Here is a 16,889-nt window from a genome sequence, read left to right as displayed (position 1 = left end):
TTTGTTTTTTTTTTTAAAGCAAGCTAGGAACAGACTCTACTGAGTAAAATGATGATGGGAAATAATGATTTCCAACAGTTTAAAGCTCAACCAAATTTAAACAGACCTGTATGGGGCAAGCACAAGGCATCTCTCTGTCCCAAGGGCTAAAACCATGCCAAATTTTTACAGACCTTCAATGAAATGGCCAGGAGATATTTACAATGGAAAGTGTTTGGCATCCTAAATAAGAGTCACTGCTGCTTCCCCTATAATAAGGTACTCTAACCCTAACTCCCACATATATCTGTGTAGGTATATTGGCGATGACTACATTGTGGGAATGAATGTAATTTTTTTCAGATGAATGTTACTGTTCAGAGTGTAGCGGTACAATTTATGCTATCATTGAAAATGCTCCAGTAATTTTGCACATAAACGGTTGGCAAAGATAAGTTATTGCAACCACAACCCAGCAGTAACTTATGTTTCCTCATTTTCAGTACATTTCTCATTTTTTATATTCAGGAATAAGTGTTTTCAAGGTTATGGTCATTACACCAATTATTTTTCCAATTCTACTTTCGAATGACATGCCACTACTTTGCGGAACAGAGGGACTGTCTTGCAAATGGTGTGAAAGGATTTAAACAAAGAATGAAAAAGGCATAATTTTGGCAAGAGATTCATGACTTTTTTAAAAGTAGTAATGATGGATTGGATTCTCCATAAAAGAAAAGCTACACTTCTTCCCTTGCCATTTCAAAAAGTACAGTATTTTTCAACATTTTCTGTCCGAATTGTTTTATGATGTATTTGGGTTCTGTTGTGTTAATGAGGGTGTATCTTTGTTTACTGTTACAACCTCAGTCAGTTTAAGTGTAGTTTGGGGTTTTGTGTCAAGTTATGGCTGATTTCCCATTGTTGTAACCACCAGAAAAATGTATAAAACCTTTATTAAAGACAGAGAAAAAGAAATACCATGGAGACTTAAAGAATTAAATCACGTTAAGAATTAAGGCTTTATTTTTAACAATTTCCCTATTTCCTATCCCTTTGGCTGTATAGCTTTACAGAGGAAAATCCCTTCTTCACAATCTTTAAAGTTGACCAGAGAACTTTGATAGACCCATTTTTCAACAGAAAACATAATTCCATCAAAATTGAAATACTTTGTGAAACGGTGTCAGTTTTACTGAAATTTTGTTTTGGAGAAAAACAAACAAAAATCCCCCATTCTAACAATGTTGAAAGATCGTGTTTCAACATTTTTGGAATGAAACATTTTGATTTTTTGTTTTGAAACAACTTTTCATTTAGAATGTTATTTATTTTATATTGTATATTGAAATAAAACATTTTGATGGTGTCAAAACAAAATATTTTGATTGACCCAAAACAACATTTTTCTGACTTTTTGTGGAGAATGGTGAAATTTTGGAGGTTTGATCCAATTTGAAACAAAGCCAAATTTTGAAATCCTTCATGAATTGGAAATATTGTCTTCCAGCCAGCTCTAATAGCATTAACTGTCATTTTTGGAGGAAAACCGAAAAAGTTAGTTTAAATGGTCTTGAGCTGTTGTTGTTGCTATTGCTGGAGTTCAATCCTGTTTCCTTTAAGATAAAACAAAACAAACACCCAAAAATGGAGAGAAAATAATAGCAAAGATTAAAAAATGCAGCTTCTCTCTCTGATACCTAGGGTATGTCTGCATTACAGAGACTATACTGGCATAACTGCCGATTTAGCCCTGTAGTGGAGATCAGCCTAAAGTGACAGAAGGGGTTTTTCTATCTGTGCAGGAACTTCACCTCCCCAGATGACATTAGCTACGTTGATGGAAGCATTCTTTCATTTACATAGCTGTATCTGCCCTGTGGCTTGTGTGGGCTTAGCTACATTGATCAGGGATGTGATTTTTTTGGTACCCCTGACTGATATAAATTTCAAATGTAGACCAAGCCTTACTTTTATTTGCAGAAACTACAGACATAGCACATGATCATAACAGCCACTCTGAGACTTGGGACACTTTTACTAGTATTGGGCTGTTTAAAGCATGTGTTTTAGTTGACTCTCTGTTCACAGGTCCACAACTTGTGTTACAAAAGGGGGTGTTGTCTTGGCCCAGCTAAGCCAGAGGCTCTCATTACACATAAGGCAAAAAGAGAAAGACATGACAGAGGAGAAATATGGTGAGGTGGGAAAGTGAGACATTAGTGAGGGGGTGGCAGCAGGAACTCAAGGCTAACATCCCACCTGGTGTTCAGGATTTAGTTGAAGCCAGTGGAGGTGGTAATGTCATCTGGTTCCTTTCTCTGATTTGTTCTGGTCAGCACCTCTTTCAGGATTGGGACGATTAAGGCCCAACAGTGTCATGGTGGACTGTGGGTCCGAGTAGATGGTGTGGATGACAGCAGTCATGATATTTTGGTGATTTCAACTGTAACCCTTTCCTCCCATTTCTAAAATCTTTCAGCCTGCTGTGAGACCAACCTGTGACTTTACCAGGAGCTTTGAAAAACCCTTAGCACAGTTCCTTTAATTTAATCAATCCAGTTTGTCCCAATATTCCCATCTCCAACTTTTATCTTACATTTAAAAACAATTTTATTTAGTGGGCTGAGTTGGACTTTTGTTACCATGGGCAATTTAGAACACAATGCTCTGTGCAGCAGTTGTCAAATAATGGTCCCAAGGGAGCAGCACTCCAACTGCTGATGCAACTATGGCATTATGTAGAAATGGTGACGTTTGCAAGGAGATTCAAGATCTTTTGGGATGAAGGATGAATTAATTATTATTATTTGCCTTTAATAAGGCAAACCTTGAAATACTTATCTTTTAAGCTTTGCTGAAATCAGTGTGAGTTTTGCTATATAATAATACGAGTGTAGAGATGCATGTAACGCACAAAATATCTTAATATATTTTCATTTCATTATATCTGAAGTATTTAACCTTGAGAGATATTCAACTGACCTATCTGCCAACCCCTTAAAACAATTCACACAAGTGTCATTGAAATCACTTGCATGAATCAGGATTACTCCTATGAGTTTGCAGGATCAAGTCGTACATGAATTTCTATTTTGGGGATGTAAGACAAGATTTTTGGTAGGCTACCTTGCTGAAAGTAAGATTGTGAAACTCTCCTTTGGTTTCCTCATGCCTGAATTATTATAAACAATGTGTTGTTTACCTATCAGCTGGGTAGAGGAATTTTTCCTCTTATTTTAGAGCCATCTGTCAGTGACTCAGAGCTTTCATGTTCTGATTAACTGATAGCTTAATTCCTTGACCACTCCATTCAGTCCTTGTCTAGTGTGCTTTTTGCTCTTGTCTTGAAACTTCTGAAGTTATAGGTTAAAAGCTGATAGTTATCTTTAAATTATACAGCCAAATTGGTCCCAAAATATTTTGTGTGAGGAAAAGAGTTTAGAAACAGAGACAAAGCACACTCCAGCCATACCTTTTCCTCTTCCCTACTCATTTTCCATGCTCTACACACGTGCCCCCACACCCACGCCCATTGATCCCTGGCTTTGTGCCTGCAGAGCTTACAATGCCATTTTTGGACAGGAGAATGTGATGAATGTAGTATAATTTAAATGACTTTCAATTATGTTTTCAGAAAAACTAAGCTATGCAGGGTTACAAGTATGTATCTCAGAGGAAGCTATGCCCATAGTACTGTTTGGCTTATGCTTGACAAAGCACTGATGTGACAAAGCTTATGGCAAGTGCCATACAAAGATTCTGGGTATTAAGGAAATTAAATGGTTTTAAAATAAAGGAAACCCCCGGGTAATGTGTTCTTTAGCTGTGGATTGCATACAGGTCAAATTAAATGACTCTAACACTCCTAAAAAATCTAGCTCGCATATAATGTCAGAAATAAGCTGATCTAAATGAAAGGCTTCTATCCTAACATTTCCCTTTTATATAACTTGTTACTACAGTAATAGAATTCGCAGTAAATTTCAACCCGAAATTTTCATCTGAAGTGTTTTTGGAAGGGTATTATTACAGACCTTCTAATTTCCACTGTAGCTAAGCATGTATTAATAACATGAGAGGTAAGGAAACTGCTGGTATATCCAACGGTGCTTGACATTTAGTAGATGAATTAAAGTTTACAGTCGAATTGATTTTTAACTAGTAATATTAGAGATCTTTGTTGTGAGCTTTTCTCTTTCTTTCTTTCATGTATTTTCTCTCTCTTTTCTTGTTCACCACATATTACATGGTACCAGAATAGTGAGAGTCGCTTGGAATGAACTGCCATAAAATCAAGAGATGCCCTACAGGAATTAGTATCCGTAATTGCATAGCTTGGGCTAAATTCTGTTCTTATTTACACTTTGGCAATCCCATAGGTCAATGATGCTGTAAGAGTAATAAATGGGGCCACATTTTGCTTTCAGTAACACTGGTGTGGATCTGAAGTAATTTTATTGAAATCAATGGATAATTCCAATTTACATCAGTGTAAGTTTGAGCAGAATTTGAAACATTGTCTTTGATCGATGAGGATGTTTAAATTGCAAAATAACTACAGAGTTGCTTCAGAAGCAGCCTTTTGATTTTGATACTTTATGATCTTAGAAATAGTGGGACAGATTCTCGGTCTAGCTGTGCTGCATTCAGGAGAAGATTGGAGAAGGGCAAAGCTGTTTTTAGCCCACCTCTGCAAACCCTGATTCTCTGCTGGTTCAACACTGCTCCTGGCACATATTAGATAAGCCTTCAGGCTGCTCTAAACAATACTGGCTGCTCATAGCCCCAGTGGGCCATTCTGGCAGCTGGGATTGTGGGTGATTCAGGGACGGTCCAATCATGCCTCCTTTTCCCTGGATACTCCCCTTAAGACACAGGGTAGGAGAGATTGGTTTACAAGCTGCTATAGTGCATCAAAAAAAAGAAAATGAGGACTTGTGGCACCTTAGAGACTAACAAATTTATTTGAGCATAAGCGTTCGTGAATACAGCTCACTTCATCGGATGCATGCAGTGGAAAATACAGTGGGGAGATTTATATACACAGAGAACATGAAACAATGGGTGTTACCCTACACACTCTGTCACCTGAGGATTTCTCTATAAAGAGAATTCCTCCATTGATTGGAACTGCTGGCATTGGGGAAGCTTTCTACAGGTTGGCCTAAACTGCTCTAACTGAATGGAGAATCTGGCCCAGGTTGAAATTATTTATTGGAGTTCTTTAGTGACAGGGCAGCTCTTTACAAGTCTATTATGAGTCCTGTTGTCTTATTAACTTGAGCTGGAAATGCAGAAAACTAGATACAAGGTGTCTTGGGTACCCAGGACTGCAGTGAATGTTCTAAAATATATGGCCCTAATTTTTTCACTTTTACTTCCTTTCTCCTACTGGTTAAAAGAGCAAACTCCTTCAACAGAAATTGGGAATGCAGTTAGTTAATAATACCCCTAAAATCCTTAAAGATTTAAAAAGAAGCAGAGTAGGGGGGTTGGGAAGAGAGATTAATGCTTCATCATGTCAGTAAAATACTGCTTGATGTGTATATTTCTAGATGCTCAAAGTTACCAAGCAACAGGCTTCTTTCCGTCTCCTATCCATGTTCCACATTATACATTTTGGCAAAGTGAATAAAATAATCCTGGGGATCTACACAACATTGCACATGTAAAGTACTATAAATGTTGCCATCTAACTCTGTTCCTTTCTTTTGAGTGCCTTCCCCAAGGAGGTAAGCTAAGACCACTAAAATGGTTTCAAGTTATGACTCTCACAGTAAGAAAGGTTTCAGAGTAGCAGCCGTGTTAGTCTGTATTCGCAAAAAGAAAAGGAGTACTGGTGGCACCTTAGAGACTAACAAATTTATTAGAGCATAAGCTTTCGTGAGCTACAGCTCACTTCATCGGATGCATTTGGTGGAAAAAACAGAGGAGAGATTTATATACACACACACAGAGAACATGAAACAATGGGTTTATCATACACACTGTAAGGAGAGTGATCACTTAAGATAAGCCATCACCAGCAGCAGGGGGGGGAAAGGAGGAAAACCTTTCATGGTGACAAGCAAGGTAGGCTAATTCCAGCAGTTAACAAGAATATCAGAGGAACAGTGGGGGGGTGGGGTGGGAGGGAGAAATACCATGGGGAAATAGTTTTACTTTGTGTAATGACTCATCCATTCCCAGTCTCTATTCAAGCCTAAGTTAATTGTATCCAGTTTGCAAATTAATTCCAATTCAGCAGTCTCTCGTTGGAGTCTGTTTTTGAAGCTTTTTTGTTGAAGTATAGCCACTCTCAGATCTGTGATCGAGTGACCAGAGAGATTGAAGTGTTCTCCAACTGGTTTTTGAATGTTATAATTCTTGACGTCTGATTTATGTCCATTCATTCTTTTACGTAGAGACTGTCCAGTTTGGCCAATGTACATGGCGGAGGGGCATTGCTGGCACATGATGGCATATATCACATTGGTAGATGCGCAGGTGAACGAGCCTCTGATAGTGTGGCTGATGTGATTAGGCTCTATGATGGTATCCCCTGAATAGATATGTGGACAGAGTTGGCAATGGGCTTTGTTGCAAGGATAGGTTCCTGGGTTAGTGGTTCTGTTGTGTGGTGTGTGGTTGCTGGTGAGTATTTGCTTCAGATTGGGGGGCTGTCTGTAAGCAAGGACTGGTCTGTCTCCCAAGATCTGTGAGAGTGATGGCTCGTCCTTCAGGATAGGTTGTAGATCCTTGATGATGCGTTGGAGAGGTTTTAGTTGGGGGCTGAAGGTGATGGCTAGTGGCGTTCTGTTGTTTTAAGATTTCATTCTGCAAAGGTATTTTTACTACCCTGTCATCATACTCGATCCCTTTAGTAATATACTAAATATTTCATGTAATGAAATAAAGGTTTACCCAGTAGATCTTTTAATGAGGGCTAATGTCCAGTCTGGGCCTAGCCAGCAATGGAATACTAGCTACATACCAGCAATCTTCACTGAAGTTTCTGACTGTCATAAAAAGCAGCAATAACTTTTTGTGTTTTTTTTATTTGAACATGTGGGTGGAATAGCTGTTTCTGTCCTTGGTTCAATTGTGTCCTTCACAGATACTTGAATGAATTAATTATAGATTGCCACCTAATGACATAACTACACTTTCTGTATCCCACAGACTGACAATCAATGATCAAAATACTGCTCATTATTATGTTCGCTCATCAGCATGAAATCCTTTCTATACATATATGAACACAGGTACTATCCCTCTCATTTTCTCTCTGTCTGTCTGTCCTTCTTCTTCAACCCCTTGGTTATGCTTTAATTTTTTCCCACTGTCAGAACTGCAGCTTCAGCTCCTGATGTTATCTTTTCCCTTGGTTTATAAACCATCACTAACCAGGTTCTCCGATAGCCAGAGCTGATGATTGTTCCTACTGAGGTATGAAGCAGATGCATATAGGACTTTTGAAAAAAAAAAAAACTTGATTTCCACAGGGCCTATGAAACCAGTAACCTGAGGTAACATAAAACGAAAGCTAAATAAACAAGAACATGGCATCCATCTGTCATTTTGACAATATCACTTGCTTTTACAGGGGTTTAAAAGATTAACTATTTCATAAGTAACTTAAACAGAAATGATACCCCTGGCAAAGGGAAAGATAGCCCTGGGCATTAGTATATGTTGCTTCATAATCACGGTGCTGTGAAATGGATTTAGTCCTCTAGATTCCATTATTTAATGTTTACTCTGTAGATGATATTTCACCATTGTATTATATAGTTACACTGACCCACAATGACCAGGATGCTTTCCTGTATCCTCATGCTACTTTTTAGTTATTTACAATTCAATGCCTAGGACAGAAAAACACCTGTAGACTTCTCACTAGTCAACATGGTAATGACCAAACTACAACCCCAAGTGCAATAATAATAATTAATAGTAAAGACTGGTAAGCAACTAAATTTAAGTAATACAGAAAGTTGGGAAGCTATTAAACAATTGTATTTCGACATCATTCTCCAGAGAAGTGTGAACACTCAGATGAGACTGTTTTGTACAAGCAGATGGCAGGAATGAGCATTTCCATTTCATGCCTTCCTCTTGGACATATTTCTTCTCACCCAACTCAGAAGCTCTGTCTGCTGCAGAAGCAACAGTAACTGTCCTCCCTTTGCAGCAAGGTTTCTTGGTGCTTTTCCTATTGTATGGAGTGAGGCTGGACAGATGTGATGGGATGTAAACCCCACACAGGTGAACAAAGAGCTGGGTCTTCTTTATAAAGGAAGGAAGTGAAAGCTATAGGGGAGTCTAGGAGAGAGACCCAGGAAGGAGAGGGCTACATCTCCCTTACTCTGGGAATGGGAAAACAGGAAAGCCATTGCAGAGGAGCATTGCTAGGAAACACTGACCCCCTGAGAAAGAGGCAAGGCTCCAGGGGGTCAGTGTTCTGCAACAGGAACAGGGATTGGGGAGAACCTGGAGGGATTAAAAACTCCTGCCCAGATAGGTAGAGGTGGTTTTAGCTGGGGTTGGTTTGTTTGGGGTTTTCTGTGTTCTGTTGCAGGGTGCTGGGGGCGGGGGAATGGGAGAAGGGGGTCAGGAGGGGGGCGTGGCATGGGAAGCCTGGGAGCTTGCCACATTGTGAGAAGACTGGGACTAAAAAGGAACCCAGGATGGGCTCTGTTGATGGACACTGTATGGGACATTGATGCTTGGGAAGTGGTGAGCTTTAACCTGACCTGGCTGGAGGGCCAAGTCATAGAAGAGGCAGACCACCACAGGGCTGGAGCAGTGCCAGAGGAGGAGGGCCTGCTACACTGTGCCCACCATGAGGAGCACTTTGGCCAGTGAGTCATGCTTTCACCGTAGGCAAAAATGACAAAAGAGATTCTGTTCTCAGTAGGTAAAGATTGTAACTTATTCAAAACAGGGAAGGCAAAGCCTACCTCTTCTATCCTGAAGGGCTGCTATTGATTACACTATTTAAGTGTCAGCTCATTGGTTGTGCTCTCCGACCAGGTGAACTTTCTTCAGTTCCATCACACAAAAACAGTAAATCTCCTGGTTTTATGGTATGTTATCTGCTGAACCAGTCACCTGCCATACTCTTCCATCTTACAGAGTTATTAACTTCCCACCCTGTTGGGCAGCCTTTGAGCATTCTGTGTTTTTTGGAGTCCATCTCCAAAACTCTTCAACAACATGAAACTAGCTAGAACTGGCCTGATCTTCAAACTGCTTGTGTCCTCAGGGTGAAATTCATCTGTTTCCAGAGGGTCAGCAGAAGGGATATTCACCACTTGCATCCAGCTTAAACTTTCGAGAGCTGAAGTAGGACTGAAGTGTTGTATAAGTCTTGAGCTTGTCCTCTGGACTGGAGTGGATTTTACAAATACAACTGCGAACAGGCCATATCTTTTTCTATTCCAGAACCAGCCAACCTTTTCTAGAGCTCCCATTTAATTCATTGAACACATTCAGAAATGTTTCACCCTTGCATATCAACTTTTTAGTAAGTGATGTCTATCCAGAACCAAATATTTCACTCTCTTCAGTCACCACCAAACATCACCTGTACCCCTTATCGTACTGTAGCTCCAGGGAAGCTTCTTGGACTGGTGGCATGTCTCTCCCATTCTCATTTTTATCTTTGCAAAGGTAGTCCAGCCCTCATTTAGTTTTGGAGAACAGTTGGCCTTGAGGCTGCACTGCAGAATGAAATATATTTCTGTTAGTTCTCTACACCTCTCTCTGAGCCATCTCAGTCTTGTTATGCCCCATCTGCTTCTAAACAAACAATCAAACAAACAAACACCAAAGTGAAAATGAGAAACAATCATTGGGAATTTCTTTTGCACATGTGTGAACCTGTTTCATATTAGCTATTTTGCATTTAGATGCCTGGTTAGCTACTTCTGCTGAGTAGCCCCCAAATATATCTAGAGGAAGAGGAAGCTGCAACTTGTCTTCATTTGCTGGCACAGAAGGGTAGAGCAAGACTGCATAAGTCCAAATGGCAAAGAATGCAGAATAAAGAAACATACTTCCAGTAGCAATCAAAGGCTGAAACTGCCCAATCCTTCTAACCCTGATTACAATGCAGTAGAGAAACCAGAGAAATAACTGATGTGTTATGTAAGTGAGATGAAGATATTCCCTTTACGCACGTTAATCTGCATACTACATTATGTAGATTTTATTGGCATATGGCTGTGTTCACCTGAAATGGGATCAGAGTACATACTACAGGATTGTTTGCTCAGTGAGTCATTGGAAATATCAGAACCATCTTTACCAATATTGGTTTTTGCCATGATTTTTCCATTTACCCTGTTGGCAGCTTTTTGAAAGAACTTGTTGAAAGTACCCTGTAGTATTAGGTTGGTTCCATTACTAAAAAAAGCCTTAGGTAGGTATGGTCTGTTAATCTTTCTCCTGATGTAAAAAGAAAAGGAGTACTTGTGGCACCTTAGAGACTAACAAATTTATTAGAGCATAAGCTTTCGTGAGCTACAGCTCACTTCATCGGATGCATTTGGTGGAAAAAACAGAGGAGAGATTTATATACACACACACAGAGAACATGAAACAATGGGTTTATCATACACACTGTAAGGAGAGTGATCACTTAAGATAAGCCATCACCCACAGCAGGGGGGGGAAAGGAGGAAAACCTTCCATGGTGACAAGCAGGTAGGCTAATTCCAGCAGTTAACAAGAATATCAGAGGAACAGTGGGGGGTGGGGTGGGGGGGAGAAATACCATGGGGAAATAGTTTTACTTTGTGTAATGACTCATCCATTCCCAGTCTCTGTCCATGATGTAGTGCTTCTAAAATGAATAGAAGATTCTGTACAAGTGTACTTTGTGGGGACTTAGAGGAACTGAGTAGATTAAATATGGATTCCTTTTCCCCATAGAACTTGAATAATTGTAGTAGGAAAAGAGCCTGAGACATAAGCCCTTGTATCAGAGGTCTAGTATGAGGCAGAACCTGCTCACAGAATCTGGCAAGAACAGGGTTGGTTTTGTAGAAATACACTTTCCTAAGAAGTGTGAAGTACAGAGTTCTCATGCAAACATACCCTGATATCAAGTGGTACCAGAACATCCCTATATCAAGGATGGTACAAAAACATTCCCCAAGGATAACAGAAACACACTGATCCTTCCTAAAAGATAAGATCAGGATGACAGTACATAACTTGTTTATATCAGGGTATAAAGAGGTATCTCAGCGGGAGTATCTTTGGCCATCCTGGGGGGCAGTGGAAAGTCATGCCACTGACTGAGCTGTGATGGTCACAGGATTACATTCTTAGTATCTTCGTAGAGTCTGCGAGGTGCTTTTACCACGCTTCATCAACAATAAACCTGGCTGGGTGCCTTCATACCTTAACAGATCTTGTGGTCATTGGGCAGTTTGCTTGACATCTGTTGTGCCAACTGTCTGTGCAGAGCTGGGACATCATACAGGGAGAACACACACACACACAACCAAACAATGAACCACAGTAATTATCTCTTAATTATTTTCTTATTAATCCTTTCTCCCAAGTTTATGTTTGATTGCCCTAAGAAAGAGTCATATTTCATATCACTGACGTGATAACAATGTAAATATAACAAATTACTGTAGTTTGGGTTTGATTTGACTGAGGTTTTCCATGCCAGGAGCACATTTTCTTAAATATTTCCTAAAGTAATTTGACCATTATAAGGTGATCTGTATGAGTACAGTAACCATGGAAGTTTAACATTTTATGATGATGTTTTGCATTTGTGTAATGAAAGAAGTCATTATAAAATAGGTTCCAATCCATTGCTGTCTCGTCTCTAACTTCTAGGGTTCTTTTAAAAAAAATTCACAAAACATTAGACACACTAAGCAATACATTAAAGAGAATTTCCCTTATTTCTATGCACACAGAGCTTCTTGGACATTCAGTGGTACATACACAAGTGGTGAGAGGTTAAAGTCATTGCTACAGTATTTTGCAAGTGATGGCTATTGGAATTAATATTCAAAATTCTATTTTGCCTCTAACTTTCATCAGCTTTATATTTGTCTATTATTAATTATTATTGCTTAATGTTTATATTAATGTATCAACCAAAGTCTCCAATCAGGATCAAGGACCTTTAACTTCATTGATTTCAGTACAATTATTCCTGAATGACAAGGCCACTGTAGAAAAGAACAATGCTGAATTGTATTGATGGAGTAACAGCTTGTAGGACTGTAATCAGTTGACCTAACTTTTCAAGTTCTAAGTACTGTACAAATGGCACAAAATTTTCAAGTATCAACTCCCAAGTTTCTAAAGTTCATGTTTTAGTAAGGCTGAACATGTTCATACAAGCCAACCAACCATTTTAATACATTTCTTCTCTTGTTCTTATTAAGAGTCATGTCACCACTCTGATTATCAGAGATTCATAGAAACTAGCCAGGAAAAAGAATTCAGTCTTCTAGTCTTCTTTCCTGTTACTGTAGGAGTGCTCTCCCCACATTGCATGTCTTAATAGTTTGTCCATTCTGCTTTTAAAGTCCTAAGAGATGGGGCTTCTCTGTGATGGCAGCTGATCTCCTTTTGATATGCATGCGTCACACCAATCTCATTATTATTCTTGAATGTAACTTTCTGCCTAATACTTTACATGTGGTGTAGGATCTGGGTTGGAGTTTTAAAGCATTAAGGGTAAAGACTGTTTGTGTGTGTGTGTGTGTGTGTGTGTGTGTGTATGGAAGGGGAAAATAGAACCAAATGTCCATTCAGGATTTGCATTTAAAAAGTTGTGTGGAAAGGGTTAACAGTGTCTCATGCTAGTCAGATACTGCACTAGACTGATTAGGTGTAACTCCCAATTAAAGATCAATAAGGCCTTTAAAGTGATTTATAAAAATGGATTAGTAAGAAATGTCCTTTTAGAAACTACTGTGAGTAAAATCACTATACTCTCCGTCATATTGATCGGTCCTTTATGTCTAAACACGCATTAACTGGGGCAGACAATAAAAATTAATCCTCTTCTTTTGTAAAATGGAAGGTCATTTCCCAACTGTCCCTAAGGGGAATGATGTCATTAAACATGCTACTAAGACATTTTATTAAATCTGACTAGGCTGTTTGCGTAAAAGTAAATTAGAGCAGTCAATATTGGAAAGAAAGAGAATGTTAGGAACAATAACTAAAAGTATTTATTGTAAGTGTATTACAGAATAGATGCATAATTAAATACAAAACAACTCAATTAAAATAAATTTAAGGGACTAGCTTAAACTGACAAAAGCCAGGATATTCAAATCCCTGTTGTACCTATGTATTGTAGGGGTCTCCAAACAGTAGGGGATTTGGCATGTCATATGTGCTGAAATACTTTGCTCTCTCTCTCTCCCCATCCAGGATAATTATTTATAAATTAAAGCACTGAGCACAGGGGTCTGACTGTAACTAGTATTGATACAGCAAGACAGTGGCCTCAGTGAAACACCTGCAGCTTGGATTCCAGCATGCATCTCCTCTTTTCCATCCCCTGCGTCCAAAGCTTTTTTTCAAGACCAGAAAAGAAAAGTCCTTTAAGGTCATGTCCTACTAAAGCTAGGTGGCCTGAGAGCTGCTGCTGCTTTCCTGAGCGAGAACAGTTCCTGCTGTCCCCTGTGGGGTTAGAGGTGGAAGAGTTTACACCTCTCAGTGCCCATGGTGCCCCATGCAACCATTTGATTCTGGAGTGTTCCCCAAGGCCAGCACTTGGTTGGCTGATGTGTTAGAAATATTTTTTTGATGGTTAAAGTCAAGAATTTGAGTCTTAACTTTTGTACTTTATTTTACAGTGCAACTTCAGTACCTGACCTCTGGGTAAGTGAACTCTTGGTTAACTCTCCTGGCTAGAGCTAGGTGGGAAACAGTTTTCCTGTCCTGTGAATACTTTGAAAGTTTCTCAGTATTTTTCCTGTCTCAAATCAGGCCGAAAAGCCAAAAATATTCACAACCCAAAACCCATTTTTTGACCATTTCAGGTCAATCAAAATGTTTCTATTGTTAATTTTGAAACACTTCATTTCAATTTCAGTCTTTTCTTCTTTTCAATCTTTTCTGGCATTTTTAAACGTCTAGTTAGCTAGAAATGTTTCACTTCTGAAACATTGTTCTCGACTTTTTCTAATTGGGAAATTTGTCAGGTGTGACTGTGCTTTGCAAACAGCTTTGGGTTGGACAAATTGGCATTTTTCAATGAAAAGTATGATTTGTTGAAAAATTCTGGACCAGCTCTACACCTGATGGTTGTGTTTACTAAGCCCTGCTTACCCCAACTCAGTTTCCTTCATTTTGCAAAAGATTGTTACAACCTCCTTTCCCCCAAAAAAATCCCCCCCCCAAGCTGGGGCAATAGGTTAATCTCAAGTTTTGCAGCTTTGTTTTGGTTTGGATGCTTAGTCAAAGACTAACAGAGGAAGGATGATCCTGTGGTTAAGGCACTAGGCTGGAACTCAGTACTTAGCTTAGCCATAGATATCCTATATGATTAGGCAAGGCACATTCTATGCCTCAGTTCCCCATCTGTAAAATGGTGATAATAGCATTTTCTTTCTGTCTTGTCTGTTTAGACTTTACGTTCTACAGGGCAGGGCACTGTATCACTGTGTGTATGCACAGATAGTGCCTAGCACAATGGGGCCCCAATCTCTTACCTGGGCCCATAGGCTCCTTTGTAATAGAAATCATTAATAATAATAAAGACTACTCAAACTAAGGTTGAAAAATCTCAGAGGAATGGTCTTTTGCTAACTTTCTGATATTTCCTGGTTGTGGACAGGTTGGAAGCATTGTAAAATGTTTACAATATTTTCCATGACCCCTGCCAGAATCAGAAGGCACAGAGGAGGTTTGGAACGGAAATTCAGTTGGCCAAAGTGTTTTCAAAACTTGAATTGGGATACAAGAAGAAGTTTGGTTCAGATCTGCAGATCTGGTTGGAGTTTGGTGGGTTGGGATAGTTCTTATTAGAACTGGTTGGGAACTTTTTCACCCTACATTTTTGTCAGAACATGCAGATTCATCAAAATCAAAACTTTTCACAGGAAAAGGTCATTTTTGACAAACACTTTTGGCTCAAAACATTTGAAAAACAAAATTTTGAAATTGTCAAAATGAAAAACTCCAGTTTTCCTGTTCAAAACAGTTTTTCTTTAAAAATTAAACAAATTATAATAAAAAAGGGTCAATCTAAATGAAACATTTCAAAATTATTGAAATGAAATGTTTTGACTGACCCAAATTGAAATATGGAAGATGCAGGTGCCTAGGACCTGGGGAAATCAGACCATAAATTAACCTCTACCCAGGGCTGATCTAAGAAGAGTTGAGCATCTCTATACTACTCCCTCCACTCTCCCAAAGCCATATATGATCAATCATTCTTTGTTCTTTACAGGAGTGCAACTTACCTATGGCTGCTGTGCTCATAGCCGCTCAAGTGATAAGCAGAGCTCTGCAGGGGGCCCATTGTTATAATTTGCATTACAGTATCCCCTAGAGCCCTCAGCTGTGACCAGAGCTTTACTGTGCTGGACACACATACACTTAAAATGTGAGAAAGGCCTTGCCACAAACTACTTGCAAACTTGGGAGAAAGGTATTAATATCCCCATTTTGCAGCATTACCATGGCATCTGAGCACTTCACAGTCTTTAATGTATTTATCCTCAGAATATCCATGTGAGGGAGGCAGGCACTATTCTGACCTCTCCTCCTCCCTCCATTTACATATGGGGAACAGAAGCACAGAGAGGCTAAAGTGACTTATCTAACATTATACAGGAAGTCTGGCCGAACCAGCATTTCCTGAGCCCTGGCCCTGAACATGAGCTTTAACTATAACTGCTTCAGCTCTCAATATCCCAGCACAGAAAGAAGTACAATAGAACCTCAGAGTTATGAACACCAGAGTTACAAACTGATCCATCAGGTACACACCTCATTTGGAACTTTCTTTGTGCAGAACAACAAAAAAAAAAGAAAAGCAGTAAAAACTCTACAGTACTGTGTTAAATGTAAACTCCTAAAACAATAAAGGGAAAATTTTTGAAAAAAAGATTTGACAAGAATATTGTTTCTGTGCTTATTTCATTTAAATTAAGATAGTTAAAAGCAGCATTTTCTTCTGCATAGTACAGTTTCAAAGCTGTAGTAAGTCAATGTTCAGTTGTAAACTTTTGAAAGAACAACCAGAAAGTTTTGTTCAGCGTTATGAACATTTCAGAATTACAAACAATCTATTCCTGAGGTGTTCATAGCTCAGAGATTCTACTGTCTTGAGGGCAAACTAAGAGGTGTGTTTTCTCTCACACACCTTTACCTCCCCCCCGCTCTTTGCTTTACACCAATGAGCATTGTTCATATATAGGCCTGTTTGTTAGCCTGGGATAGAATTTTGGGTTTGACTTTTTGATACTTTTATATCTTATACTAATGTGTGTGAACAAAGGACAAAGACACTACATGTGTTGTTTCTGCCTGGCCAAATGGGTTTGTTAGTATAATAGGAATAGTTAAAGTATTACAGGACATGGTGGGAGCGTAGTATATGAGCATACACTGAAAGGCTGCTTGGCTTTTCTCTTAAGCCAAGGTCAAGCAACCAGTTAGGAGAGGCAAGCGGAAGTGGGGCAAGAGGCATAAGATACATGAAAAGCCTGGCCTTGGCCAGAACACAACCTCACCTCTTACTTCTCCCATGGGATACAAGAGAGGTGGGATGAAGACCCCAAACTCACAACTCTCCAAAACGGAATATGACCATAAGTTGTAAGGGGTGGGACAAGGGGTGTGTACTGCAGGTATATTTGGGCCCACTAAAAAAGAGGAGGTGGGAATGGGGAACAGGGACACAGGCAAGACTCTGTGGC

This window comes from Dermochelys coriacea, chromosome 6 (assembly GCF_009764565.3).
Source record: "Dermochelys coriacea isolate rDerCor1 chromosome 6, rDerCor1.pri.v4, whole genome shotgun sequence".
NCBI lineage: Eukaryota > Metazoa > Chordata > Testudines > Dermochelyidae > Dermochelys > Dermochelys coriacea.
Note: the sequence above shows the minus strand (reverse complement) of the source record.